The 13362-nt window shown below is 43.3% G+C and overlaps 13 non-coding genes across 13 annotated transcripts; 4 read left to right on the plus strand and 9 right to left on the minus strand.

Moving 5' to 3' along the window:
• The first annotated feature begins 616 nt into the window (after nt 1-616).
• On the plus strand, nt 617-711 carry TRNAI-UAU (transfer RNA isoleucine (anticodon UAU)). The gene is made up of 2 exons: nt 617-654; nt 676-711. It is a non-coding gene; the product is annotated as a tRNA-Ile (tRNA).
• Nucleotides 712-2199: 1488 nt separating this feature from the next.
• TRNAT-CGU (transfer RNA threonine (anticodon CGU)) lies at nt 2200-2271 on the minus strand. Its single transcript has one exon. It is a non-coding gene; the product is annotated as a tRNA-Thr (tRNA).
• Nucleotides 2272-2817: 546 nt separating this feature from the next.
• Nucleotides 2818-2899, minus strand: TRNAS-GCU (transfer RNA serine (anticodon GCU)). Its single transcript has one exon. It is a non-coding gene; the product is annotated as a tRNA-Ser (tRNA).
• A 687-nt stretch (nt 2900-3586) lies between these two features.
• Nucleotides 3587-3658, minus strand: TRNAT-UGU (transfer RNA threonine (anticodon UGU)). Its single transcript has one exon. It is a non-coding gene; the product is annotated as a tRNA-Thr (tRNA).
• A 1022-nt stretch (nt 3659-4680) lies between these two features.
• Nucleotides 4681-4775, plus strand: TRNAI-UAU (transfer RNA isoleucine (anticodon UAU)). The gene is made up of 2 exons: nt 4681-4718; nt 4740-4775. It is a non-coding gene; the product is annotated as a tRNA-Ile (tRNA).
• A 1488-nt stretch (nt 4776-6263) lies between these two features.
• Nucleotides 6264-6335, minus strand: TRNAT-CGU (transfer RNA threonine (anticodon CGU)). The gene has a single exon. It is a non-coding gene; the product is annotated as a tRNA-Thr (tRNA).
• A 546-nt stretch (nt 6336-6881) lies between these two features.
• Nucleotides 6882-6963, minus strand: TRNAS-GCU (transfer RNA serine (anticodon GCU)). The gene has a single exon. It is a non-coding gene; the product is annotated as a tRNA-Ser (tRNA).
• Nucleotides 6964-7650: 687 nt separating this feature from the next.
• TRNAT-UGU (transfer RNA threonine (anticodon UGU)) lies at nt 7651-7722 on the minus strand. Its single transcript has one exon. It is a non-coding gene; the product is annotated as a tRNA-Thr (tRNA).
• A 1022-nt stretch (nt 7723-8744) lies between these two features.
• Nucleotides 8745-8839, plus strand: TRNAI-UAU (transfer RNA isoleucine (anticodon UAU)). The gene is made up of 2 exons: nt 8745-8782; nt 8804-8839. It is a non-coding gene; the product is annotated as a tRNA-Ile (tRNA).
• Nucleotides 8840-10327: 1488 nt separating this feature from the next.
• On the minus strand, nt 10328-10399 carry TRNAT-CGU (transfer RNA threonine (anticodon CGU)). Its single transcript has one exon. It is a non-coding gene; the product is annotated as a tRNA-Thr (tRNA).
• Nucleotides 10400-10945: 546 nt separating this feature from the next.
• TRNAS-GCU (transfer RNA serine (anticodon GCU)) lies at nt 10946-11027 on the minus strand. Its single transcript has one exon. It is a non-coding gene; the product is annotated as a tRNA-Ser (tRNA).
• A 687-nt stretch (nt 11028-11714) lies between these two features.
• On the minus strand, nt 11715-11786 carry TRNAT-UGU (transfer RNA threonine (anticodon UGU)). Its single transcript has one exon. It is a non-coding gene; the product is annotated as a tRNA-Thr (tRNA).
• Nucleotides 11787-12808: 1022 nt separating this feature from the next.
• TRNAI-UAU (transfer RNA isoleucine (anticodon UAU)) lies at nt 12809-12903 on the plus strand. Its single transcript has 2 exons — nt 12809-12846; nt 12868-12903. It is a non-coding gene; the product is annotated as a tRNA-Ile (tRNA).
• The last annotated feature ends 459 nt before the right edge of the window (nt 12904-13362 follow it).

Here is a 13362-nt window from a genome sequence, read left to right on the forward strand (position 1 = left end):
CAATGGCAATGGTGCTTAGAGCAATGCAGATGTTTAAAAAAGATTTCAAAAGTTAAAATCGACAAAGGTGGGATTCGAAACCACGCGTGTACAGCAGATTAGCAGTCCATCGCCTTAACCACTCGGCCACCTCGTCTACAGGGATTATGTTAGGCATTCAAGTCTTTACAGGTAATAACACAAACATCTTCAAAATAGAACCACAATGCGTTCCTTGTTGAGGTACATCCAGCCGTTTGCAGGAAAACTGCCTCACTTGCTGTTGAGAAAAATTCATCAAAGTCCTGGGGTGTTTATAGGCATCGCCAAGATGACATTGGGAGGTGTTTCAATTGACACGTGTTGAATATGAGGAAGAGCATCATGCTGGCTCCAGTGGCACTGCCTGCAGCATGACAAAAATGTAGAAGGGACATTTGACTGCACCATTGGCTGAACATCAGTGGCAAAGTGTATATCAGGCTAAAAGGTAAGCTCCAGTGGCACAATATGGGCACTACAAGGCACCCATAATTTGGTGTCAGCTAAAAAGACAATGCCAGAGCTTGTGGGTGCTTTTGTACACTTGTGTGTGTGTTTGTGGGTGTAGTTTCATGTCGAAAACCAAAACACAGCAGCTCCAGTGGCGCAATCGGTTAGCGCGCGGTACTTATACAGCAGTACATGCAGTGAGCAATGCCGAGGTTGTGAGTTCAAGCCTCACCTGGAGCAACTTTGGAACTTTTTACTAATTCACCTCAAAACTGAATTATTGAACCAATAAATGTTCTGGACATTTTTTGGTTCACCTCAAGGTTTCCTTGATTGTCAGTTAATGTTGTATGACAGCTCCTCTGCCTTTTAGACATGGAATACTCATTGCAAGTTATTTATGGGGTGTTTGCGCTTTAAATACAGCTACGGAGGGTTTTTGAAAATAGAACAGAAAATAAAAAATGTCAACTGTTATTATACTCCATTTTCTGCTGAGCACCACTTACGGAAGACATTTGTAAAGGTAGAAAAAGGGTTACTGGAGTAGGATCCAGGAGACAATATCAACTTACAAAGAATAATGTTGTCTATTTACTGCATTATCGCCTTTGAAGCAAACCTCTGAGAATAAATACCCTTTCACTAATCAGGCAGTCACTTTGATAAAATCAAGCAGAACAAGGATGCTGATAGGAACTCGCCTCATTTGCATATGGGCTAGGGCTTCTGGGAGCCATGAGAATTAGGAGTTGAAGGTTTTGCAGATCGAGATTGCTAAAGGGCTGGGCATTTGCACAGACCTCTCCATGCCTGATTGGTGCCGAAGGTTAGTTGCAAGTGGTCCCCTGCTCACCCTACCTTACACAGGGCCATGCCCAGTTAGGCCCCTCAGGGCTAGGCCCGGCAGGGCTAAGCCCGGCGTTCGTCAGGCGAAGTGCCTGGACCCCTGCTCATCATACCTCAGAATCTGGTCTAGCTATTGCAGACATGGGGAATGGTGCTTATATCCCATTGACAGCGCCCACAAGCTGCATACTAATAGCCAATGATGTGTGAATGCGGTCAGGGTAGCAGACATATAGAACAATTGGGTGGGTTCGCTTCCGAACTGGATGCACAGGAGCAGGAGAGAATGGCTGTTGGCGATGTATGCAACTTGCTCTGCGTGAACACATCTACCGACCCCTTCCCCTACACACACGGGCACATACACACACACACACACACATAGCCATTGGAGCTATGCAGAGCTAATCAGAAAGATTGGTAATCATTAGAACATGAAAGATATGTGTTCATTTTTTATTAAACTTGTGGACTCCCGCAGAAACGGAGGGACTCACATCTCTAATTGAGGCTTGCTTACCTCTATACAAATGTGTTTGCTGGCTGTCTTTCTTCAACTGGTATGTGCGGTTGTGTCTGTCTTTGTCTTTCAACACGCCTGGCACGTTTACATTATCAAAGAGATGATTGTATGGAGATGGGGAACACCCCTCCGTTGCATTGTGAACTTGAACAGTCTTTTCACCAAAGCAGCTACATGCGACATTGCAAGGTTTTTGTCAGTCTTTGCCTGAAAACATTAGGCCTTCCTCTCGAACTCTATTTCACTCCTTCTGTGGAAGACTTCAATTATGAGGATGCATCCCGTCATAAAAGGTTCTCTGTAGATGGTGCAACTCTGGCTTCTCTTCCCCGTGCTTTTTGAAAATAATCCGCCCGAGGCCCTGATGAGGTTTGAACTCATGACCCCTGGTTTACGAGACCAGTGCTCTGCCACTGAGCTACAAGGCCACCTGCTGCTTGCTCACAGCCAACAACAGAAAGTGCAAAGAAACCATGGGTTTTACCTAGGTAGATCTCCAGGTATATGAATTTCTGGTTGTGTAAAAATGGCTGTATATCTCTGCATGTGTTCAGTACGTCATCATACATCTGATTTGCGAAAGCGTGTGTGCTTATGTTGGTGATACATTGTCGGTATGCGTTTGAGTATGTACTTTTACGGGTATGTATGTATTGAGTAGGATGCTGAACAGGTTCATGAGTTTAGATAGCAGGTCAGAATGATGGCAAAAGGAACATGTAAAAGGCAGACAACTAAAAGAAAAAAGAATTTGGGATGTAAGCTTGGGAGTTTACTAACTGCGCTGATTTTGGCTCCTATAATAGTAAAGAATGGAAACCTACGAGGAAAGTCTTTGACTAATTTCATTCTCCGCCTGCACCAATGAACTTATTTTTACATCTCTATTTCCATATCTGTACTCATTCCTGACTTTCACAGGGAGGTTGAAAGACTTTGGTCTATGTTTAAATGCAGACTATAAAGAAAAAATACGACGAAGGTGGGATTCGAACCCACGCGTGCAGAGCACAATGGATTAGCAGTCCATCGCCTTAACCACTCGGCCACCTCGTCTGTTTGGGAACGGTGCTCGAATCCCATGCTTAAAGAAGAGATAAAACAATGGTGGTGCAAAGTCAGTGAAAAATAGATCATGTTTGTCATAATAGAAACAAGATCGTTGACTCGTTCTTCCTTACCCGGCCATTGATAGATAAACACATCAAGTTGAAGTTCAGAAAAATATAACAAGAGCTCCTGGAGGGTTCACAACACTAATCCAGAGGAAGGTGCTTGAGCTTCCGTATGGCACACCATTAGTAGTAAAACCAGCATAACGCAAGCTCCAGTTTCCCAGTGTTTGGCATCATTCAACGTTTCCAGCCAAGATCAAAGTTCAGATGCTGCTGCTTCCTGTGATGTCATTGAATTTAAATAGTGAGTGATGGCAATAACCCTTTTCCAATTAAATTTTGCCACATCAACGTCCCTGAAAATAGAGAAAGGCGTGCAACCCAGAACCGCTGTACTGTTCAATAGAGTAAGGGCTTCACCGTGATCATCTGCATCTGTCATCACAAAATTATCAAGGTCTTTTTCTTGAAGAAATTAGGTCCAGAAAGCCGACCTTCCCCACAGACTATTCAGACACCTTGCGCTTGTGGCTTTGTTATAGGCCCGAATCCATTGGTAAAAGGTTGCACAGGTACAATGTGCAATATCAGTTCCTATTCAACAATGTTCAAGAAAATTACCATTTGGAGGCCCTGATGAGGATCGAACTCACGACCCCTGGTTTACAAGACCAGTGCTCTGCCACTGAGCTACAGAGCCCCTCAGGTTACGACGCATAACAGCAACACAACGAGCACACAACATGATGTTTACTGGGTAGACATATTTGAAGGGTGTGTGAGAATGTATGTATATGATTGTGATTTGAACTGTTTTTTTCTGGCCGATTTTTTGAGGAGCAGCTAATTTGTGCGTATTCCGTGCAATTTTAGGGTGACTAATGAGGAGATGTGATGCGTGAAAGTTGAAAAAAACATGTACATGGCAGCAGAGAGACAATATGGATATTACCTTTGCTTTTTTAAATTTCTATCCGGATTCTGGCTCAAAGGGTAGTCAAGCACAGCAGATTGCATTCCTGCCAGTAACACGACAACCTTGTTTGTGTCCTTCTTAATCAACTAACATGCATATTTTCACTTTTGTCTGTATGTTCTTTGAAAGCCAATGGCAATGGTGCTTAGAGCAATGCAGATGTTTAAAAAAGATTTCAAAAGTTAAAATCGACAAAGGTGGGATTCGAAACCACGCGTGTACAGCAGATTAGCAGTCCATCGCCTTAACCACTCGGCCACCTCGTCTACAGGGATTATGTTAGGCATTCAAGTCTTTACAGGTAATAACACAAACATCTTCAAAATAGAACCACAATGCGTTCCTTGTTGAGGTACATCCAGCCGTTTGCAGGAAAACTGCCTCACTTGCTGTTGAGAAAAATTCATCAAAGTCCTGGGGTGTTTATAGGCATCGCCAAGATGACATTGGGAGGTGTTTCAATTGACACGTGTTGAATATGAGGAAGAGCATCATGCTGGCTCCAGTGGCACTGCCTGCAGCATGACAAAAATGTAGAAGGGACATTTGACTGCACCATTGGCTGAACATCAGTGGCAAAGTGTATATCAGGCTAAAAGGTAAGCTCCAGTGGCACAATATGGGCACTACAAGGCACCCATAATTTGGTGTCAGCTAAAAAGACAATGCCAGAGCTTGTGGGTGCTTTTGTACACTTGTGTGTGTGTTTGTGGGTGTAGTTTCATGTCGAAAACCAAAACACAGCAGCTCCAGTGGCGCAATCGGTTAGCGCGCGGTACTTATACAGCAGTACATGCAGTGAGCAATGCCGAGGTTGTGAGTTCAAGCCTCACCTGGAGCAACTTTGGAACTTTTTACTAATTCACCTCAAAACTGAATTATTGAACCAATAAATGTTCTGGACATTTTTTGGTTCACCTCAAGGTTTCCTTGATTGTCAGTTAATGTTGTATGACAGCTCCTCTGCCTTTTAGACATGGAATACTCATTGCAAGTTATTTATGGGGTGTTTGCGCTTTAAATACAGCTACGGAGGGTTTTTGAAAATAGAACAGAAAATAAAAAATGTCAACTGTTATTATACTCCATTTTCTGCTGAGCACCACTTACGGAAGACATTTGTAAAGGTAGAAAAAGGGTTACTGGAGTAGGATCCAGGAGACAATATCAACTTACAAAGAATAATGTTGTCTATTTACTGCATTATCGCCTTTGAAGCAAACCTCTGAGAATAAATACCCTTTCACTAATCAGGCAGTCACTTTGATAAAATCAAGCAGAACAAGGATGCTGATAGGAACTCGCCTCATTTGCATATGGGCTAGGGCTTCTGGGAGCCATGAGAATTAGGAGTTGAAGGTTTTGCAGATCGAGATTGCTAAAGGGCTGGGCATTTGCACAGACCTCTCCATGCCTGATTGGTGCCGAAGGTTAGTTGCAAGTGGTCCCCTGCTCACCCTACCTTACACAGGGCCATGCCCAGTTAGGCCCCTCAGGGCTAGGCCCGGAAGGGCTAAGCCCGGCGTTTGTCAGGGGAAATGCCTGGACCCCTGCTCATCATACCTCAGAATCTGGTCTAGCTATTGCAGACATGGGGAATGGTGCTTATATCCCATTGACAGCGCCCACAAGCTGCATACTAATAGCCAATGATGTGTGAATGCGGTCAGGGTAGCAGACATATAGAACAATTGGGTGGGTTCGCTTCCGAACTGGATGCACAGGAGCAGGAGAGAATGGCTGTTGGCGATGTATGCAACTTGCTCTGCGTGAACACATCTACCGACCCCTTCCCCTACACACACGGGCACATACACACACACACACACACATAGCCATTGGAGCTATGCAGAGCTAATCAGAAAGATTGGTAATCATTAGAACATGAAAGATATGTGTTCATTTTTTATTAAACTTGTGGACTCCCGCAGAAACGGAGGGACTCACATCTCTAATTGAGGCTTGCTTACCTCTATACAAATGTGTTTGCTGGCTGTCTTTCTTCAACTGGTATGTGCGGTTGTGTCTGTCTTTGTCTTTCAACACGCCTGGCACGTTTACATTATCAAAGAGATGATTGTATGGAGATGGGGAACACCCCTCCGTTGCATTGTGAACTTGAACAGTCTTTTCACCAAAGCAGCTACATGCGACATTGCAAGGTTTTTGTCAGTCTTTGCCTGAAAACATTAGGCCTTCCTCTCGAACTCTATTTCACTCCTTCTGTGGAAGACTTCAATTATGAGGATGCATCCCGTCATAAAAGGTTCTCTGTAGATGGTGCAACTCTGGCTTCTCTTCCCCGTGCTTTTTGAAAATAATCCGCCCGAGGCCCTGATGAGGTTTGAACTCATGACCCCTGGTTTACGAGACCAGTGCTCTGCCACTGAGCTACAAGGCCACCTGCTGCTTGCTCACAGCCAACAACAGAAAGTGCAAAGAAACCATGGGTTTTACCTAGGTAGATCTCCAGGTATATGAATTTCTGGTTGTGTAAAAATGGCTGTATATCTCTGCATGTGTTCAGTACGTCATCATACATCTGATTTGCGAAAGCGTGTGTGCTTATGTTGGTGATACATTGTCGGTATGCGTTTGAGTATGTACTTTTACGGGTATGTATGTATTGAGTAGGATGCTGAACAGGTTCATGAGTTTAGATAGCAGGTCAGAATGATGGCAAAAGGAACATGTAAAAGGCAGACAACTAAAAGAAAAAAGAATTTGGGATGTAAGCTTGGGAGTTTACTAACTGCGCTGATTTTGGCTCCTATAATAGTAAAGAATGGAAACCTACGAGGAAAGTCTTTGACTAATTTCATTCTCCGCCTGCACCAATGAACTTATTTTTACATCTCTATTTCCATATCTGTACTCATTCCTGACTTTCACAGGGAGGTTGAAAGACTTTGGTCTATGTTTAAATGCAGACTATAAAGAAAAAATACGACGAAGGTGGGATTCGAACCCACGCGTGCAGAGCACAATGGATTAGCAGTCCATCGCCTTAACCACTCGGCCACCTCGTCTGTTTGGGAACGGTGCTCGAATCCCATGCTTAAAGAAGAGATAAAACAATGGTGGTGCAAAGTCAGTGAAAAATAGATCATGTTTGTCATAATAGAAACAAGATCGTTGACTCGTTCTTCCTTACCCGGCCATTGATAGATAAACACATCAAGTTGAAGTTCAGAAAAATATAACAAGAGCTCCTGGAGGGTTCACAACACTAATCCAGAGGAAGGTGCTTGAGCTTCCGTATGGCACACCATTAGTAGTAAAACCAGCATAACGCAAGCTCCAGTTTCCCAGTGTTTGGCATCATTCAACGTTTCCAGCCAAGATCAAAGTTCAGATGCTGCTGCTTCCTGTGATGTCATTGAATTTAAATAGTGAGTGATGGCAATAACCCTTTTCCAATTAAATTTTGCCACATCAACGTCCCTGAAAATAGAGAAAGGCGTGCAACCCAGAACCGCTGTACTGTTCAATAGAGTAAGGGCTTCACCGTGATCATCTGCATCTGTCATCACAAAATTATCAAGGTCTTTTTCTTGAAGAAATTAGGTCCAGAAAGCCGACCTTCCCCACAGACTATTCAGACACCTTGCGCTTGTGGCTTTGTTATAGGCCCGAATCCATTGGTAAAAGGTTGCACAGGTACAATGTGCAATATCAGTTCCTATTCAACAATGTTCAAGAAAATTACCATTTGGAGGCCCTGATGAGGATCGAACTCACGACCCCTGGTTTACAAGACCAGTGCTCTGCCACTGAGCTACAGAGCCCCTCAGGTTACGACGCATAACAGCAACACAACGAGCACACAACATGATGTTTACTGGGTAGACATATTTGAAGGGTGTGTGAGAATGTATGTATATGATTGTGATTTGAACTGTTTTTTTCTGGCCGATTTTTTGAGGAGCAGCTAATTTGTGCGTATTCCGTGCAATTTTAGGGTGACTAATGAGGAGATGTGATGCGTGAAAGTTGAAAAAAACATGTACATGGCAGCAGAGAGACAATATGGATATTACCTTTGCTTTTTTAAATTTCTATCCGGATTCTGGCTCAAAGGGTAGTCAAGCACAGCAGATTGCATTCCTGCCAGTAACACGACAACCTTGTTTGTGTCCTTCTTAATCAACTAACATGCATATTTTCACTTTTGTCTGTATGTTCTTTGAAAGCCAATGGCAATGGTGCTTAGAGCAATGCAGATGTTTAAAAAAGATTTCAAAAGTTAAAATCGACAAAGGTGGGATTCGAAACCACGCGTGTACAGCAGATTAGCAGTCCATCGCCTTAACCACTCGGCCACCTCGTCTACAGGGATTATGTTAGGCATTCAAGTCTTTACAGGTAATAACACAAACATCTTCAAAATAGAACCACAATGCGTTCCTTGTTGAGGTACATCCAGCCGTTTGCAGGAAAACTGCCTCACTTGCTGTTGAGAAAAATTCATCAAAGTCCTGGGGTGTTTATAGGCATCGCCAAGATGACATTGGGAGGTGTTTCAATTGACACGTGTTGAATATGAGGAAGAGCATCATGCTGGCTCCAGTGGCACTGCCTGCAGCATGACAAAAATGTAGAAGGGACATTTGACTGCACCATTGGCTGAACATCAGTGGCAAAGTGTATATCAGGCTAAAAGGTAAGCTCCAGTGGCACAATATGGGCACTACAAGGCACCCATAATTTGGTGTCAGCTAAAAAGACAATGCCAGAGCTTGTGGGTGCTTTTGTACACTTGTGTGTGTGTTTGTGGGTGTAGTTTCATGTCGAAAACCAAAACACAGCAGCTCCAGTGGCGCAATCGGTTAGCGCGCGGTACTTATACAGCAGTACATGCAGTGAGCAATGCCGAGGTTGTGAGTTCAAGCCTCACCTGGAGCAACTTTGGAACTTTTTACTAATTCACCTCAAAACTGAATTATTGAACCAATAAATGTTCTGGACATTTTTTGGTTCACCTCAAGGTTTCCTTGATTGTCAGTTAATGTTGTATGACAGCTCCTCTGCCTTTTAGACATGGAATACTCATTGCAAGTTATTTATGGGGTGTTTGCGCTTTAAATACAGCTACGGAGGGTTTTTGAAAATAGAACAGAAAATAAAAAATGTCAACTGTTATTATACTCCATTTTCTGCTGAGCACCACTTACGGAAGACATTTGTAAAGGTAGAAAAAGGGTTACTGGAGTAGGATCCAGGAGACAATATCAACTTACAAAGAATAATGTTGTCTATTTACTGCATTATCGCCTTTGAAGCAAACCTCTGAGAATAAATACCCTTTCACTAATCAGGCAGTCACTTTGATAAAATCAAGCAGAACAAGGATGCTGATAGGAACTCGCCTCATTTGCATATGGGCTAGGGCTTCTGGGAGCCATGAGAATTAGGAGTTGAAGGTTTTGCAGATCGAGATTGCTAAAGGGCTGGGCATTTGCACAGACCTCTCCATGCCTGATTGGTGCCGAAGGTTAGTTGCAAGTGGTCCCCTGCTCACCCTACCTTACACAGGGCCATGCCCAGTTAGGCCCCTCAGGGCTAGGCCCGGCAGGGCTAAGCCCGGCGTTCGTCAGGCGAAGTGCCTGGACCCCTGCTCATCATACCTCAGAATCTGGTCTAGCTATTGCAGACATGGGGAATGGTGCTTATATCCCATTGACAGCGCCCACAAGCTGCATACTAATAGCCAATGATGTGTGAATGCGGTCAGGGTAGCAGACATATAGAACAATTGGGTGGGTTCGCTTCCGAACTGGATGCACAGGAGCAGGAGAGAATGGCTGTTGGCGATGTATGCAACTTGCTCTGCGTGAACACATCTACCGACCCCTTCCCCTACACACACGGGCACATACACACACACACACACACATAGCCATTGGAGCTATGCAGAGCTAATCAGAAAGATTGGTAATCATTAGAACATGAAAGATATGTGTTCATTTTTTATTAAACTTGTGGACTCCCGCAGAAACGGAGGGACTCACATCTCTAATTGAGGCTTGCTTACCTCTATACAAATGTGTTTGCTGGCTGTCTTTCTTCAACTGGTATGTGCGGTTGTGTCTGTCTTTGTCTTTCAACACGCCTGGCACGTTTACATTATCAAAGAGATGATTGTATGGAGATGGGGAACACCCCTCCGTTGCATTGTGAACTTGAACAGTCTTTTCACCAAAGCAGCTACATGCGACATTGCAAGGTTTTTGTCAGTCTTTGCCTGAAAACATTAGGCCTTCCTCTCGAACTCTATTTCACTCCTTCTGTGGAAGACTTCAATTATGAGGATGCATCCCGTCATAAAAGGTTCTCTGTAGATGGTGCAACTCTGGCTTCTCTTCCCCGTGCTTTTTGAAAATAATCCGCCCGAGGCCCTGATGAGGTTTGAACTCATGACCCCTGGTTTACGAGACCAGTGCTCTGCCACTGAGCTACAAGGCCACCTGCTGCTTGCTCACAGCCAACAACAGAAAGTGCAAAGAAACCATGGTTTTTACCTAGGTAGATCTCCAGGTATATGAATTTCTGGTTGTGTAAAAATGGCTGTATATCTCTGCATGTGTTCAGTACGTCATCATACATCTGATTTGCGAAAGCGTGTGTGCTTATGTTGGTGATACATTGTCGGTATGCGTTTGAGTATGTACTTTTACGGGTATGTATGTATTGAGTAGGATGCTGAACAGGTTCATGAGTTTAGATAGCAGGTCAGAATGATGGCAAAAGGAACATGTAAAAGGCAGACAACTAAAAGAAAAAAGAATTTGGGATGTAAGCTTGGGAGTTTACTAACTGCGCTGATTTTGGCTCCTATAATAGTAAAGAATGGAAACCTACGAGGAAAGTCTTTGACTAATTTCATTCTCCGCCTGCACCAATGAACTTATTTTTACATCTCTATTTCCATATCTGTACTCATTCCTGTCTTTCACAGGGAGGTTGAAAGACTTTGGTCTATGTTTAAATGCAGACTATAAAGAAAAAATACGACGAAGGTGGGATTCGAACCCACGCGTGCAGAGCACAATGGATTAGCAGTCCATCGCCTTAACCACTCGGCCACCTCGTCTGTTTGGGAACGGTGCTCGAATCCCATGCTTAAAGAAGAGATAAAACAATGGTGGTGCAAAGTCAGTGAAAAATAGATCATGTTTGTCATAATAGAAACAAGATCGTTGACTCGTTCTTCCTTACCCGGCCATTGATAGATAAACACATCAAGTTGAAGTTCAGAAAAATATAACAAGAGCTCCTGGAGGGTTCACAACACTAATCCAGAGGAAGGTGCTTGAGCTTCCGTATGGCACACCATTAGTAGTAAAACCAGCATAACGCAAGCTCCAGTTTCCCAGTGTTTGGCATCATTCAACGTTTCCAGCCAAGATCAAAGTTCAGATGCTGCTGCTTCCTGTGATGTCATTGAATTTAAATAGTGAGTGATGGCAATAACCCTTTTCCAATTAAATTTTGCCACATCAACGTCCCTGAAAATAGAGAAAGGCGTGCAACCCAGAACCGCTGTACTGTTCAATAGAGTAAGGGCTTCACCGTGATCATCTGCATCTGTCATCACAAAATTATCAAGGTCTTTTTCTTGAAGAAATTAGGTCCAGAAAGCCGACCTTCCCCACAGACTATTCAGACACCTTGCGCTTGTGGCTTTGTTATAGGCCCGAATCCATTGGTAAAAGGTTGCACAGGTACAATGTGCAATATCAGTTCCTATTCAACAATGTTCAAGAAAATTACCATTTGGAGGCCCTGATGAGGATCGAACTCACGACCCCTGGTTTACAAGACCAGTGCTCTGCCACTGAGCTACAGAGCCCCTCAGGTTACGACGCATAACAGCAACACAACGAGCACACAACATGATGTTTACTGGGTAGACATATTTGAAGGGTGTGTGAGAATGTATGTATATGATTGTGATTTGACCTGTTTTTTTCTGGCCGATTTTTTGAGGAGCAGCTCATTTGTGCGTATTCCGTGCAATTTTAGGGTGACTAATGAGGAGATGTGATGCGTGAAAGTTGAAAAAAACATGTACATGGCAGCAGAGAGACAATATGGATATTACCTTTGCTTTTTTAAATTTCTATCCGGATTCTGGCTCAAAGGGTAGTCAAGCACAGCAGATTGCATTCCTGCCAGTAACACGACAACCTTGTTTGTGTCCTTCTTAATCAACTAACATGCATATTTTCACTTTTGTCTGTATGTTCTTTGAAAGCCAATGGCAATGGTGCTTAGAGCAATGCAGATGTTTAAAAAAGATTTCAAAAGTTAAAATCGACAAAGGTGGGATTCGAAACCACGCGTGTACAGCAGATTAGCAGTCCATCGCCTTAACCACTCGGCCACCTCGTCTACAGGGATTATGTTAGGCATTCAAGTCTTTACAGGTAATAACACAAACATCTTCAAAATAGAACCACAATGCGTTCCTTGTTGAGGTACATCCAGCCGTTTGCAGGAAAACTGCCTCACTTGCTGTTGAGAAAAATTCATCAAAGTCCTGGGGTGTTTATAGGCATCGCCAAGATGACATTGGGAGGTGTTTCAATTGACACGTGTTGAATATGAGGAAGAGCATCATGCTGGCTCCAGTGGCACTGCCTGCAGCATGACAAAAATGTAGAAGGGACATTTGACTGCACCATTGGCTGAACATCAGTGGCAAAGTGTATATCAGGCTAAAAGGTAAGCTCCAGTGGCACAATATGGGCACTACAAGGCACCCATAATTTGGTGTCAGCTAAAAAGACAATGCCAGAGCTTGTGGGTGCTTTTGTACACTTGTGTGTGTGTTTGTGGGTGTAGTTTCATGTCGAAAACCAAAACACAGCAGCTCCAGTGGCGCAATCGGTTAGCGCGCGGTACTTATACAGCAGTACATGCAGTGAGCAATGCCGAGGTTGTGAGTTCAAGCCTCACCTGGAGCAACTTTGGAACTTTTTACTAATTCACCTCAAAACTGAATTATTGAACCAATAAATGTTCTGGACATTTTTTGGTTCACCTCAAGGTTTCCTTGATTGTCAGTTAATGTTGTATGACAGCTCCTCTGCCTTTTAGACATGGAATACTCATTGCAAGTTATTTATGGGGTGTTTGCGCTTTAAATACAGCTACGGAGGGTTTTTGAAAATAGAACAGAAAATAAAAAATGTCAACTGTTATTATACTCCATTTTCTGCTGAGCACCACTTACGGAAGACATTTGTAAAGGTAGAAAAAGGGTTACTGGAGTAGGATCCAGGAGACAATATCAACTTACAAAGAATAATGTTGTCTATTTACTGCATTATCGCCTTTGAAGCAAACCTCTGAGAATAAATACCCTTTCACTAATCAGGCAGTCACTTTGATAAAATCAAGCAGAACAAGGATGCTGATAGGAA

Source organism: Ambystoma mexicanum, chromosome 13, assembly GCF_040938575.1.
Source record: "Ambystoma mexicanum isolate Mex_15411 chromosome 13, UKY_AmexF1_1, whole genome shotgun sequence".
Taxonomy (NCBI): Eukaryota; Metazoa; Chordata; class Amphibia; order Caudata; family Ambystomatidae; genus Ambystoma; species Ambystoma mexicanum.